This window comes from Coptis chinensis, chromosome 6 (genome assembly GCF_015680905.1).
Source record: "Coptis chinensis isolate HL-2020 chromosome 6, ASM1568090v1, whole genome shotgun sequence".
Lineage (NCBI taxonomy): Eukaryota > Viridiplantae > Streptophyta > Magnoliopsida > Ranunculales > Ranunculaceae > Coptis > Coptis chinensis.
In genome coordinates this window covers 34,891,868-34,908,331 of record NC_141461.1, presented here as the reverse complement: position 1 = coordinate 34,908,331, position 16,464 = coordinate 34,891,868, and the positions used below count along the sequence as shown (strand labels likewise).

At 38.4% G+C, this 16,464-nt stretch overlaps 1 non-coding gene across 1 annotated transcript; it reads left to right on the top strand.

Annotated features, from left to right (window-relative positions):
• The first annotated feature begins 223 nt into the window (after positions 1-223).
• On the top strand, positions 224-327 carry LOC147492706 (small nucleolar RNA R71). Its single transcript, XR_015200466.1, has one exon. It is a non-coding gene; the product is annotated as a small nucleolar RNA R71 (small nucleolar RNA).
• The last annotated feature ends 16,137 nt before the right edge of the window (positions 328-16,464 follow it).

Genomic DNA, 16,464 nt, shown 5'->3' with positions numbered 1-16,464 from the left:
GAGTTTTAAGCTCGGGATCAGGTTTAACCTCAAAAGAAGAAGGAGTGGAGCGGGAAGAGTCATTATCTCCCCAATTGTTATTTCTCTTAGATTGATCTTCTAAGAATTTATAAGCCACCAAGGCTCCTTTACTAAGAAAACTACCCCCAGTTATGATATCTAGAACCTCCTTATGATGATGTGAAAGCCCCTTGAAAAGGCACGAACAAGCGTGTCTTTCGCAAGGTTATGATGCGGACATTCTATGAGAAGATCAGTGAAACGGTTCCAGGCCTCTGAAAAGGATTCATGAGGGTTCTGGTGGAAAACATGAATCTTTTGAAGCATTTCATTAGTCTTAGTGGTGGGTAAAACTGTTCCATGAATAATTGAACAAGTTTAGCCCATGAGTCCACAGAGTTTGGCGTTTGGACAGTTAACCAAGACGCTGCCTTGTCGACTAGGGTGAATGGAAACACCCTAAGTTTAACTTGATCCGGACTGACACTAGGATGATGGAATGTAGTGAGAACTTGTTCTATCCTACGCATGTATTGATAAGACTTCTCATGTTCTAAACCATGGAAAACCGGTAACAAGTTAAATATATGCGGGGGAATTCGAAAATCCCCCACTAGGTCTGCAAGAACGATGCACGACTTAGGGCCATCGTTTAGTGTTTTATAAAAATCAGAGAGAGGAGTCTTTAGTTCTTTAGCTATTGATGCAGGTGTAGTGTGTGAAATTTTAGATAGGCGTGTGGTATTGTGTCTACAAAAAATAAGCCTGATTATACTATAATTAAAACTCCTTTGATAAAAGAAACAAGGAGTGGAAGAAGGAGTACTTGAATGCTTCCTTGCTACGCATATGAATAGCGTCTTTGATACGCAATCTCAGTGTATTTAAGAAGATGGAAACACTGAATATATATAAAAATATGAACCAAACGAGAGCCGGTGACTAACCTGTGAAAACCAGGCTTCCTTCAGAAGGGACGCGAGCACGCTCAAGGTACTGTTCGCAAAAAAAATTCCAGTAACAAGAGGGCGGGCACGCTCAAATGATAGGGTTAAAAGGGCACGGGCGCGCTCCAAAAAATTTGAAATGTTTACAGTAGTTTGCTAATACGTCCAGTAAGTCGCATATAAAATTTCAGATCAATTGAAGTTATGAATATCCTTCTACTACCCTGCAAAGTTTGTGAAACTGTTTTCGGACACAACACAAACAATCAAATGGTTAACTAATCAAAATAGAGCCACAAATCGCTAAAATTTTATTGGAGATTTCTGTCAGATCATGCATATTCCTATAAAATTTTTAGAGCAATTGGAGTTCTACAAACCCTCCTTATCGGCTGTTATTCCAGAAATTAAGTGTTGCAAAACTACAGAAACACACTGGAAACAATCTACTAGTTAGGTGGTCAAAACAAATAAAAAACTCTTCAAATTTGTACTGCGAACTCCTCACTTATGATAGTGTTGGAGTTATCCCTCACATGAGGAGAAGCTGAAGTTAGTCTGCATGAAAAAGGCTGAGTGCGCCATGCGCTCAGTTTGGTCTTGCACAGAGAGAGACTAGCTTCAACCAGGTATCCACCACATACGTACATTCTACTATCGGATGGTGGAGAACATATTTGCATGAAGAGGCACTCGAAGGTACATACAAAGAAAAGTGGTTGAAGGCTATGCATGACGAGATGGATTCTTTGCATAAGAATCACACTTATGAGTTAGTTGAGAAACCGCAAGGACGAAAAATTCTCAAGAATAAGTGGATATACAAAGTTAAGCATGAGGAGAACAATCCTCACCCAAGGCACAAAGCTCGCCTTGTTGTGAAAGGATTTGGTCAAAGAAAAGGGATTGACTTTGATGAGATTTTCTCTCCTGTAGTAAAGATGACTTCTATCTGAGTGGTATTGGGTATGACCACAAGTATGAACCTAGAGGTTCAGCAGCCAGATGTTAAGACAACTTTTCTTCATAGAGACCTTGAAGAAGATGTCTATATGGACCAGCCAGAGGGGTTTGAGGTCAAGGGCAAGGAGCACCTAGTATGCAAGCTGATAAAGAACTTGTATGGGTTGAAGCAGGCACCGAGGCAGTGGTACATAAAGTTTGATTCTTTTATGACAAAGCAAGGATACAAGAAGTGTTCTTCCGATCATTGTGAGTTTGTTCAGAGATTTCCAGATAGGGATTTCATAGTGCTATTGCTTTATGTGGATGATATGTTGATAGTTAGCCCAAACATCAACAAGATATCCAAGCTGAAGAAAGACTTGAGCAAGTCATTTGAGATGAAAGATTTGGGTCTAGCAAAGCAGATACTTGGGATGCGGATCACTCGTGACAGAAAGAGTGGGAAGTTGTGGCTTTCTAAAGAAAGCTACATTGAGAAGGTGTTGAAGAGATTCAACATGGATCAAGCAAAACCAGTCAGTTGTCCGCTTGGTGGCTAGTTCCGCATGACCAAAGAGATGTGTCCAAAGGGTGAGCATGAGCAGAGTTAGATAGAAAAGATTTCTTATGCATCCGCAGTGGGCAGCTTAATGTATGCAATGGTATGTACAAGACCGAATATTGCTTTCGCCGTGGGCGTTGTAAGCCGCTTTCAAATCCAGGGAAGGAGCATTGGGAAGGTGTTAAGTGGATATTGAGATATCTCAAGGGCACTTCCAAATCGTGTTTGTGCTTTGGTGGAAGTAAGCCCTTACTTCAAGGCTACACTGATGCTGACATGGCAGGTGATGTTGACTCGATGAAGTCCACCTCCGGTTATTAGGTTACTTTTGCAGGAGGAGCAGTTTCTTGGCAATCAAAGTTGCAAAAGTGTGTTGCCCTCTCCACTACAGAAGCCGAGTATATTGCATCCACTGAGTGTTGCAAAGAGTTGCTATGGATGAAGAGGTTCTTAGACGAACTAGGGCTAAAGCAGAAACAATTTGTAGTTCTATGTGACAGTCAGAGCGCCATCCATTTGAGTAAGAATCTGAGTTTCCATTCTAGATCCAAGCACATACATGTGCGTTATCATTGGATTAGAAAAGTACTCGAAGACAAGCATTTGTGTATCGAGAAGATCCATACCAACAAGAACGGGTCGGATATGATGACCAAAGTCTTACCAAAAGGTATGTTTGATATTTGCTGTGCTACCACCGGAATGGTAGCAGACTCCTCCTGTTGATTTGGAAATTGCATGGAGGTATGCCCCCTCACTGTTCGGGAGGGGGAGATTGTTGGAGTTATCCCTCACATGAGGAGAAGCTGAAGTTAGTCTGTATGAAGAAAGCTAAGTGCGCCATGCGCTCAGTTTGGTCTTGCACAGGGCGCGACACGCGCTCATGCCTTGCTCGACCTCCAGACATTTCAGCACGCCATGCGCTCAGTTTGCTCTACTCGAGGCGCACCCCGCGCTCAGCTTGTTCTTGCTCAAGGCGCGCCCCGCGCTCAAGTCTATTTTCAAAAGAAATCTATTTTTGTGGACAGCGAGCTTGCAATAATAGTTATAGTTTTTGGCAAAACCTAACACCCAGAAGAGACACGAAAATACACAAGAACAAAGAGAGAAACCCAATCTTGAAATCAATCAAGATTGAGAGATAACATTTACAGATAGACAACCCTGTAAAGAGATAGGAGTGATCTAGTAAGGTGAGAGACTGAAAGGAGAGATTGGAATCTTCCTTCCCACTGTATAAAGGACTAGCTCTTGTGGAAGTAGGCACCATTGGCCGAACCATGGTATATTGATAAGAGCCCAAAATTGTAGTTTTAAGCCCTTAACAATAATACTTTTAGACTAATTATGCGAGTAATAAATAAAAGTTAATGCTGATTACGTGTTTTTATGTATTTCAGGCATTGGAGTCAATTATGTGCAGAAATGTGTTACTTTGGCGAGATAAAATAGCAAGGGTTGGTCGCTAAGACGTTCTGTGATTAAAGGCCAAGATTCAAGGGAAAAAAGCCTTTAAAAAGCCCAGACAAAGCTTAAAAGTCAAAGTCAATGCGGGCAGAAACAGCGCACAAAAGTCAGTAGAACTTCCGAAGGCCATATTTTTGGACTCAGACCTTGGAATTGGGCCTACCTTATGTCAAAACGACCGGCTCGGAAAGATCTTTCTAATGGTTCAAGCCTTGATCCAATCAGATGAGTAAAAGTAGACGAAAAGTCTGTTGAACTCAAATCTAGTTGAAAAGGGCTCTGTGGAGTGAAGAAATTGGGCTTTGGGCTTGATTTTTCGGCCCAAAATATGGCTCCTCAGCCCATGCACAAAAGTGTGGATCTGGTCTCCTCCATTTCAACACACAAGACTTAACTCTGAAGCATCAATTAGGTTAGGTAGAAAAGTAGCCATTAGAGGATAATCTAGATCTAGTTTTTTACATTCCATTAATTAGTTTTCAATTATTGTTTTAGATCTAGATTTTACTTTGCAATAGATCAGTTAGAACAAGTAGATTGTTATTTTAGAATCAAATATTAGTTCATAATAAAGTATTCATGTTCATCTTAATTTAGTTTATCAATTAAATTCTTATTTAGTTTTAGTATTGTTAAATTTGATTGAAATCATTACTATTGTAGTTTATATTAGTAAAGTTAGAATTTTTATATGATGTCTAGTTTAAATTCATATGGAAATGATAGTTTGATGAATCAAGGTTAAACCTCCATTAGAGGGGGTTGAAGAAGCCTTGATGAAAACTTGATTGTATAGTGTAGAAATAGTTGTAAGAGTCTATTCCACTCTAGAAGGTAGTTGATTCGCCATGAGAATGGGTTGAACTTCCTCACATGCTAGTCATTAGTTGGTAGAGATTGTCATGAATGATTAGGGATTAGAATGACCAATTCTTATCGTAAGAACGTAAGAATTAAATTACAACAATCTATGGTAGTTTATTAAGTTGGATTCAAGGTGGAATCAATTCCCCACTAATTTTTTATCTAGATTCAAACCTTAGCATTTCGTAGTTGAATTATCATATCTTGTTAGTATAATTTTCATCGTAGTATAAATTCCCACATTACTCTCATTGACTTTGGATAGAACTGATAATCTTAGAAAACATTGAATACTAACGAACTAAGAGTGGAACGAATCTTTTACTCCACTCTATTTCGATAGAATCGAGAGTAGAATAATCTTTGATAAACATCTAGTAAAAAAATAGTTTTAGTTTTACTTGCGTTTGAGTTTCGTAAATTATTCGTAGGTAAAACTATCATTTTACATATTATCATATATCTTTGTGTTGTGGTGGTATGCGTTTAATTCTACTTTACATTATTATCTATTGTTAATAGTTGTTTAGCGAGTTGGGCATGTTAGCATAGATTGTAGTTGATATTTAGAATTTGTCTGGAGTTGAATTGTGTTCAAATACAAGTTATTTGTGTATTGGGGGGGGGGGGGGGGAATCGATTGGTATTGGTATAAATCCCAACAAGTGGTATCAGAGCCTTGGTTAGATTAGCCTAGGGTGTTATCCAAATCTTGGTCGGAAGGTGTTTGACAAAACTCCTGAGAGAAGATTTGAGTTTAAATAACTTGTAGAAATGGACCATTCCATGAACACTCACATGACGAGTTTGAATAGGAAAAACTACACCATTTGGAAAGCCAAGATGGAAGACTTGCTTTATTGCAAGGACTTAGCACAACTCATTGAAAATGGAGGAGAAAAACCGGAAGCGGTTGTTGAGACTGAGTGGAACAAGCTTGATAGAAAAGCAATTGGGTACATTCGATAGTGGATTGACGACAGTGTCTTTCACCATATATCCCAAGAGGCAACAACTTTTGGCTTGTGGAAGAAACTCGAAGACCTTTATGAGAGGAAGTCTGGCGGAAACAAAGTGCTGGTTGTTAAGAAGTTTGCTGACACGAAGTACCAAGAAGGTTCTTCAATGTCTGAGCATCTTAACGAAGTATAGAATATCATCAATCAAATGCATTTGATGAAGATTAATTTGGGAGATGAAGTTGAGGCTTTGTTTCTATTAGGCTCTCTACCCGAAAGTTGGGAGACATTAGCAGTCTCTATACACGGAGCAGCCAAGGATGGAACTGTTACCATGGAGATGGCTACCGCGTCTTTCTTGAATAAGGAGACTATAAGGAGTTCAAAAGGTAGCTCCTCTCGCTCAGAGATCCTTGTCACAAAGAAATGGGGGAGAGGTAGATACAGAAAACCATCTCGTTCTAGAGGTGATAACATAAGTAAATCTAGGGGTGAAGCTAGAACTCCTAAGGTAGAGAGGCAATATTACTATTGTGCCACCAAGGGCCACTTCAGATATCAGTGAAGAACACTGAAGAGGGATGAGAAGAATAACTACGTACATGAAGACATAGTGCAGAGGAACGGAAACACAGGCAGAGATACTACCGCACTAGTCTACGACCTAGTGGGAATTGTGTCAGATTGTGATGCGTGCTGTCTTAGTACCTCATATAAGGATACAAAGTGGGTGATAGATACAGGAGCATCCTATCACGTCACACCGCACAGGGAATTCTTCACTACCTACAGTGGTGGTGAATATGGTGAAGTGAAGATGGGTAACAGTGGCATCTTGAAAATTATAGGCATTGATGATGTTCATGTAGAAACAAATGTCAGCTACACCTTGACACTCAAGGATGTAAGACATGTCCCTGACATTCAGCTAAGCCTAATTTCGGCTGGGAAATTAGATGACGATGGCTTTGTAAACTCGTTTGGTAATGGGGTATGGAAACTGAGCAGAGGTTCCATTGTAGCAGCCAGAGGGAAGAAAACTTGCTCTCTTTACAAAACACATGCTAGTTTATGTAAAGCAGAAGTGAATGCGGCAGAAGAATAAGTTTCTTCCGAACTGTGGCACAAGAGACTGTGTCATATGGGCATAAAAGGGATGAAAGTTCTTGCTAAGCAAAAAGCCTTGCTAGACATTAAAGGTACACATTTAAATACATGCACTCACTGTTTTGTAGGAAAGCAACACATGGTGTCTTTCCAAAGATTCCCATCTCACAAGAAGGACAATGTCCTTGAGCTTGTTCACACTGATTTATGTGGTCCTATGAGAGTAAAGTCCCACCAGGGAGCTTTGTACTTCTTGACATTCATTGATGATGCGTCAAGAAAGATATAAGCCTATAGTCTGAAGACCAAGGATGAAGTACTTGGCGTGTTTGAGAAATTCCACAGCATGGTGGAAAGAGAGACTGGGAAGTTGTTGAAGTGTATTCGCTCAGATAATGGGGGTAAGTACATTGGGCCATTTGAAAAGTATTGCTAGAGTCATAGGATTCCTCATGAGTAGACCGTTCCCAAGACACCGCAACATAATGGAAAAATAGAGAGAATGAACCGTACCATTGTAGAGAGAATGAGATGCATGCTGTCTTACTATAAGCCACCTAGAACCTACTGGGTAGAAACAATGTGTACAGACGTGAATGTGATCAACCTATCGCCGTCGAAGCCTCTGAATAGTGACTATCCAGAGAGAGTATGGTCAGGCAGAGATGTTGATTATGGATACTTGAGGGTATTTGGGTGCAGGGCTATTCCGAAGGATGAGAGATCCAAGCTTGATGACAAAGCCAAGTAGTGCATTTTTCTGGGTTATGGAGATGAAAAGTTTGGTTACAAACTCTATGATCCGATTAACAAGAAGGTAATCCAAAGTCGAGATGTTGTGTTTCTAGAAGACCAAACCATAGCAGACTTTGAGGAGGGTGAGAAGCTACCGGCTTTCACCAATGATCTTGTTGATTCAGAACAAGAAGTTCCTACTGTGGAACGTGCAGAAGGCATTGAGAATGCAGAGAACCATTAGTTTGAAGCTCATGATGAGAATCCTATTACTCATTATGGGATAGAACCTATTGGTATAGAAGATGCACATGAAGTGCATGAACCACCACCAGAGCAAGCAAGAAGTGCATCCTCCTGAGGCACCAGCAAAGGAGGTCAAACAGAGAGAGACTAGCTCCAACCAGGTATCCACCACATATGTACGTTCTACTATCGGATGGTGAAGAATATATGTACTATCAAGAGGCACTTGAAGGTATAGACAAAGAAAAGTGGTTGAAGGTCATGCATGACGAGATGGATTCTTTGCATACGAATCACACTTATGAGTTAGTTGAGAAACCGCAAGGACGAAAAATTCTCAAGAATAAGTGGATATACAAAGTCAAGCATGAGGAGAACAATCCTCACCCAAGGCACAAAGCTCGCCTTGTTGTGAAGGGATTCGGTCAAAGAAAAGGGATTGACTTTGATGAGATTTTCTCTCCTATAGTAAAGATGACTTCTATTTGGGTGGTATTGGGTATGACCGCAAGTATGAACCTAGAGGTTGAGCAGCTAGATGTTAAGACAACTTTTCTTCATGTAAACCTTGAAGAAGATGTCTACATGGACCAACCAGAAGGGTTTGAGGTCAAAGGCACGGAGCACCTAGTATGCGAGCTGATAAAGAGCTTGTATGGGTTGAAGCAGGCATTGAGGCAGTGGTACATAAAGTTTGATTCTTTTATGGCGAAGCAAGGATACAAGAAGTGTTTTTCCGATCATTGTGTGTTTGTTCAGAGATTTTCAGATGGGGATTTCATAGTGCTATTGCTTTATGTGGATGATATGTTGATAGTTGGCCCAAACATCAACAAGATATCCAAGATGAAGAAAGACTTGAGCAAGTCATTTGAGATGAAAGATTTGGGTCAAGCAAAGTAGATACTTAGGATGCGGATCACTCGTGACAGAAAGAGTGGGAAGTTGTGGCTTTCTCAAGAAAGCTACATTGAGAAGGTGTTGAAAAGATTCAACATGGATCAAGCGAAGCGAATCAGTTGTCTGCATGGTGGCCAGTTCTGTATGACCAAAGAGATGTGTCCAAAGGATGAGCATAAGCAGAGTTAGATAGAAAAGATTTCTTATACATCCACAGTGGACAACTTAATGTATGCAATGGTGTGTACAAGACCAGATATTGCTTTCACCGTGGGCGTTGTAAGCTACTTTCTGTCAAATCTGGGGAAGGAGCATTGGGAAGGTGTTAAGTGGATATTGAGATATCTCAATGGCACTTCCAAATTGTGTTTGTGCTTTGGTGGAAGTAAGCCCTTACTTCAAGGCTACACTGATGCAGACATGGCAGGGGATGTTAACTCGATGAAGTCCACCTCCAGTTATCTGGTTACTTTTGCAGGGGGAGCAGTTTCTTGGCAATCAAAGTTGCAAAAGTATGCTACCCTCTCCACTATAGAAGCCGAGTATATTGCAGCCACTAAATGTTGCAAAGAGTTGCTATGGATGAAGATGTTCTTCGACGAACTAAGGCTAAAGCAGAAACAATTTGTAGTTCTATGTGACAGTCAGAGCGCCATCCATTTGAGCAAGAATCCAAGTTTCCATTCTAGATCCAAGCACATACATTTGCGTTATCATTGGATTAGAAAAGTACTCGAAGACAAGCATTTGTGTATTGAGAAGATCCATACCAACAAGAATGGGTCGGATATGATGACCAAAGTCTTACCGAAAGGCAAATTTGATATTTGTTGTGCTACCACCGGAATGGTAGCAAACTCCTCCTGTTGATTTGGAAATTGCATGGAGGTATCCCCCCTCACTGTTCGGGAGGGGGAGATTGTTGGAGTTATCCCTCACATTATGAGAAGTTGAAGTTAGTTTGCATGAAGAAGGCTGAGTGCGCCATGCGCTCAGTTTGGTCTTGCACAGGGCGCGGCACGCACTCATGCCTTGCTCGACCTCCAGACATTTCAGCACGCCATGTGCTCAGTTTGCTTTGCTTGAGGCGCATCCCGCGCTCATGCCTTGGTCGACCACCAGGCACTTCAGCGCACCCCGCGCTTAGCTTGTTCTTGCTCGAGGCACACCCCACACTCAAGTTTATTTTCAGAAGAAATCTATTTTTGTGGACCGCGAGTTTGTAATAATAGTTAGAGTTTTTGGCAAAACTTAACACCCAAAAGAGACACGAAAATACACAAGAACAAAGAGAGAAACCCAATCTTGAAAGCAATCAAGATTGAGAGACAACATTTAAAGAGAGACAACCCTGTAAAGAAAGAGGAGTGATCCAGTAAGGTAAGAGACTGAAAGGAGAGATTGTAATCTTCCTTCCCACTTTATAAAGGACTAGCTCTTGTGGAAGTAGGCACCATTGGCCGAACCACGGTATATCTTTGTGTTGTGGTATGCGTTTAATTCTGCTTTACATTATTATCTGTTGTTAATAGTTGTTTATCGAGTTGGGAATGTTAGCATAGGTTGTAGTTGATATTTAGAATTTGTCTGGAGTTAAATTGTGTTCAAATACAAATTATCTGTGTAGTGGGGGAATCGATTGGTATTGGTATAAACCCCAACAGATAGATACTCTTGTAAAAAAATTAGAATTTGTGGAACTACCTACGTAACCCTACTCGTTTGTTTTTCCAGAAACTTACAGTGTGAAAACTGAAATACAGCAGTGTAAAGATGGTAATAGTTCACTAGGTAAAACAACTATAAATAATCTGAAATAATTCCAGTAAATCAAGAACACCTTAAAGATTATGCCTGAAAAATATTAGAATTTTTAGAAATTTAAAAATACCTTTACCACAGTATTCTTCACTGTGAGTCTGCAGTCTTAAGGGAGCGCGGGCGTGCTTTGTGCAAGGCAAAAGGGAGGGCGGTCGAAAGAATAACTTGTCATGAATGAGAAAATATCAAGATTGAATAGTAACGAAAATATGGGAAACAAGAATAAAAAATTAAAAGGGTGAGTAGGTAGAGAATGGGAGATTGGCCCTTGGATTCAACCAATTGAATTCTTGTCCTGAATGAGTTTAAGATGGCAGTGACGCCATTTGATAAACGTAAATTTATGTAAACTAACTATCTATGCGTAAACACAAATAATCAATCAACTAAACCCTCCAAATATATATATATATATATATATATATATATATATATATATATATATATATATATATATATTATGTTATTATATTCTTCAACGAAGTCCACACTCTAGTACTAGTAGCTACTTTTCATTCTGGGTTTTAGCTGGTTCTAATTTCCATTAATAACAACAAATCAAGATTCTAGATAAGACAAACATACTATTCTTTGGCTGGAAAAATGGACAGAGTACTGCCTACATGTTTGAATCCTAGAGCCTTACCGAAATTCTAGTATACCAATAGGCCATAGAATTGAAAAGAAATTGGATGAATGATCTATCAGTCCTTTTTGCTCGCCTGAAGTTCTTAACAATTTCCATCTTTGATTCGCTTAGAGGTCTTGGGTACTGGGGTTAAAACTTTAAACTTGGATACGTTTTACCTTGCACCCCTAAAGAAAAAAAATGGAATTCAACAATTATATGAAGTTGATTAGATGGTGTGTAGTTGTTTACCATGTCTTTCCAATGTCATGAGTCGCTAGGTTTGGCGAGCCTAGACGCACACCAAAATCTTCAAAGTTTAAGAACGACTCTACAAAGTATGCTTAAGACCGTAAATTAAATTTATTTCATGAGGTTTTTTTTCTAGTTCTTTTAGCAGTATGGTGGTATGTACCAAGGCCCAATATATCGCCGATATATCCGATATATATCGTTTTTTTGGTATACCGATATGGATATATTTGATATATCTCAACCGAATATTGAATCATTTTTTTCCGATATATATCGTAATTTTCGATATAACGATATATATCAACCGATATATACAATATATCTTATATAAATTGTTGACTTTGACTGATATTGTTGACTCTGACTAAATATTGTTGACTTTGACTGATATATTGACGATATTTCCGATATAATCGATGATATTTTCGACATATCGACATACAAAACAAAATTTTGACTGGTCAACAAAAAAATAAATATTTTTGATATATCTGATATATATCGATTTTTGGGTATATCGAAATATTTACCGAATTCGATATTTTGGGCCTTGGCATGTACAACCTTATAAATCGGCCTGTACCGCTTGGTTGATGTCATATTACACCATTCTAGGCTCTTGTTAGCAATTCGGGATACGGCAAAAATTCGGTACGGAATAATTTAAAAATTATTCGGTGACTCAAAAAAACGGTACGGTTAAATATTCGGTCAAAAATTCACAATACGACAATTATGCGGTGTTTAATTAATACGTGTTTTAAACGTTTTGTTGCAAAAATTCGGAAGTCAAAAATTCATAATATTATGTTAGTAAATATTAATAGTAGTTGTTATTCTTTACAATATAACAAACATATCCAAGCAATTTAACTACGAAAACATTGATACCAATTGAACGGTCTACATAGGTACCTTTATTTATTTTTTATTGGATTGAAATTACAGTTCAAACTTCAAAATACACACACCATGACATAATAATTTAAATATTGTCCAAAAAGTATAAAAACAAAACTTTTAGATTAATTTATCATTAAGAATGTGAGAGTAGGGCACTTAAAGTAAGAGTGAGGATATAAAATACATAAAAAATAACAAAAGCGCAACTGAATTTTCATTATCTTCTTTCTTTCTTTTTTATTTTTATTTTTATTTTTTTTTAAGTGGAAATTTTATTGAAACTGATAAGGAATTTTACAAATAATTAGGACAAGCGTGCAACAAGCTGCGCCGCAAGTCTTTTCTGAATAGCAAATCATATTCTTTTAAAAGCAAACTCATTAGAACCAGCTATCATAACGTTATTGTCCATCACTTTCTGAAGTCTCTTGAGAAGCTCAACAGACTGTTATTCCAAGAAACCAAAAGTGTCGAAACTAAACGGAATGAAACAATGCTGGTTACCCGTGCAAGCTTCTTCATGCTTCTCCATCTTCCCCTCGCCGCTACTCTCTTAGTTTTTTCACCCCACCTCAAAGACTCCATTCCCAAGCCCTACCAACGGAGAGGCTCCATTACATCAACACATGCATGTCTCCCTTCGCACTAACCGTAGATCAATACATCCGCAGACCGAAGTGTAGATCTTCCCTCATTCGGATCAGTGAGAAAATTCACGGGAGCCTCCTTCTTCACCTGTACCCCAGCCCTCCAAAATACATCACATAAAATATCTCTGACATGGTCATGTCGATATTTGAAACCTGGAAAATATCGACAATGTGCTGCATGGTCCCCGAAAGCATCTAGTCTACTCTTTTTGCAAACAGGGCATAGACCACCATCAGAGTACAAAGGAATCATGAGACGGTACCGGAGAATAGAACGATACTCCACCGGCGACATATACTATCCAAGTCCCTCCATCGGAATAGCAAGTAGAAAATCTTTTGCGTGTTCTGACTGCAAGCATCTAATGACTGCTTTTTGACGAGCAGATAACACAAACTCCCTTTCAAGACCAGCAACAATCTTACCATAGAACGCTTCCGCCAAAAATTTTTGTGGTTTTGAGGGGACGGAAGCATTCACAGCCATAGAACTGAGGTCAAAATCGGGTAGACAAAGACTCAATGCACTGCTAGCAACATCAAGAATCTCATCCAAAGGCACTGGCCCACAACTCCTAAGAATGTGGTTCTGAAGCTCAGACGTCTGACAACGGGAGGCCACAAACGCAATAATAGAGACATCAGTAGCACAATAAATACCTAACCCACCCAGACATAATGGGAGTGTCGATAAACGTCACTACAAATCACCGAAGTTAGGACCATTAGAAACCACAATACCCTGGAGAACATTGCGGAGATGCCGATCAAAAGTCTTAGCTGCCTCTCTAAAAAGGGATGGTGGACAAGTACGAATCGCAAAGACCAACTTAGAGAGCACATCACAAGCACGTAAGAGAGCTAACTCACACTGTGGATGAATCAGTATTGACTGCACCTCCAAGCAACTTGACTCCCTGCTGAGGACGGGACAAATCTGAAAGAAAGAGACCGGGAGTGGAGCGACGTGGATCCAATGATGGCCAAAATATCTCAGTTTTAGCCACATTAAGAACCAGCCCGTAAGAAGGTTCTTCTTCCTGAATCATATCCAAAGCTATTGCCACCTGGACCGAATTTTTTATTTTTTATTTTTTTTAACCGAATTTTTTAAAAATTCACCAAAAACCGAATTGTCCTTCAAAAATTACGAATTATTTCAAATCTTTAAAACATTCGAATTCGAAAATATTATACATATTGTCCTTCAAAAATTCGATTCGCGAATAATTCGGAAAATTACTAATAAGATTCCAGAGGTGCTGAATTATTTAACGTAGGCGAGGTACGTTTATAAAGTTTCATAGATTCGACCACCTATATGCCCAGGGGAGATGATCAGGGTCTCGTACTAAAACACAAAGTAAGGCCTTGAAATTTAAATTAGGAGATAGCCACTGCCAGGTGCCAGCATAGTCTTGCTTCATAAATTATTGATTGCAGCCTTGCACGATATGATCGATGAACTATTTGAACATAGAGCTAATTAACACTGAGTCATTGCTGCCTATGCTATCAATATCGGAATCGCCGATTAATCACATATCGCTCGTAAGCCGATTAGTTTTTACCGATTTTTTAACCTTTTCTCACCGAACCGATTTAATCACCGAATTGACCAATTAATCGGCCGAGATGACCGATTTCTCGCTAAACCGAGAAAAAAAATTATTGAAAATATCGGTTCTCTATCTAAAAAAATACGTAAAATTAACGAATTAGATTCTTAAACCGTATTAATAATAATATAACCCAATTAATACACAAAGATAAGAGTTTACTTATTTTCCCCTCCTTGACGGAAAGTTAAATATACAAATTATTGTATTATCTCTCTAATAAATATTATCGCTTCTCAATCTCCTTATTCCTATAAATATTTAACATAATATTTGTGTTTGACATATCTGTAGTACTCCAAAATTGAGCTAGTTAGATGTGATTATGAGAATTTGATATTTTTTGTTGTATTTCGAATAATTATTTATAAATATTTGGTATGATTATACTATTATATATTTTGAAAACGTCAAATATATACATCCGATATAACCGATTAAATCACCGATTAATCACCGATTAACCGATTAATCGCATATCGCTCCTCAACCGATTAGTTTCAAAAACCGATTTTAACTACTTAGATTGCTGCTGACTAGCATAGCATGACATACTGCACCACCTGACTTGGTTTCCACTTCATTTAGTCATTAATTGGCCTGATACTAAAGAAACAAAAACAATGAAGAGTGCAAAAGCGGCAGCTGTGCAAATAATTGAAAACTTATTTGCATTAATATTGTAACCAACTTTAACTCAAGTACTCAACAGTCAACACAAATTAAGGAACAAGAAATATCTAACTTCTTTAAAGAAAATAAGGGCTTCAACATTGAATTCATCACGCCATTAATTTTTTTTCTATTTTTATTTTTTTTCAAACACGAATATTATAGCTCATGCTATTTTTTTGTTTTATTTTTTATTTTATTTTTTGCAGAAATAAAATAGTAATTTTACATCTAGAAATTAATGAAAAATAAAATAAAATAAAATCAGAAATTGTTAACATGGCGGAGACACTTACAAAAAGACTAGTGAAAATAAATAGCATTAGAGACAAATCTTTTGTTACGAAGTCAGAAGCCTTCGTGAGCACGTGTTGTAATGTTTTTTTTGATGACGTGTAGAATCAAATTCAAACCCTCGGTTCAAAAAAATTGAGTGGTTGACAACTAGATGTTTTACGGCATTTGGAGCACGTGTTGTAATGTTATACCAGTTTTTTCCACAAGCGCATTTGGAGCTAACGACTCCACTACTTAGTTGTAAACTAAAAACCTTCATATTTACCTGTTTTAGTGGGACATATGCACGGCGACAAGGCGTTACATGTGCTTTTTCACGAAAAATGCAATCTAAATAATCATGTACAAGTTATGTTATGAAGTTGACACTTGAAATCAACTATGACATTGGACCGCAGTAGTTGACTAGTTGGTATAATTAATGAAGAAAATTTTGAAATACTTGCTCTCCAAATCTCCAATCAGCCAAGTTGGTCCATAAATTAACGATCTCTCATTGGACACAGTTGATCAATCTCAGTTGATTAATGAAGTAGTTAACAGCTAATAATTGGAAAGAAAACTAGGCTAGCCGACCCACCGCAGGCGACATTTTAATTTAGATGATTACAAGATTATTAGTGGACTGTACGTACTGTTTATTACCATGCCATGAACACGAAAACATATCACACACTAAGATTGAGACAATTTTTAATCTAAGCTAGCCACCCACAGTACGCGTTTTGATCTTTGAAGACCCTATGGCATAAAATATAATAACCCGTTTTTCTTTGTTGAATTTTTCTTAAACTGATCCATTCTCATGAGCCAGCTTTACTATGCTTACTATTCCCTTCTGACTTCTTGAAGTTTTTTGATCACTATAAATACTTGACTTTTGTCCC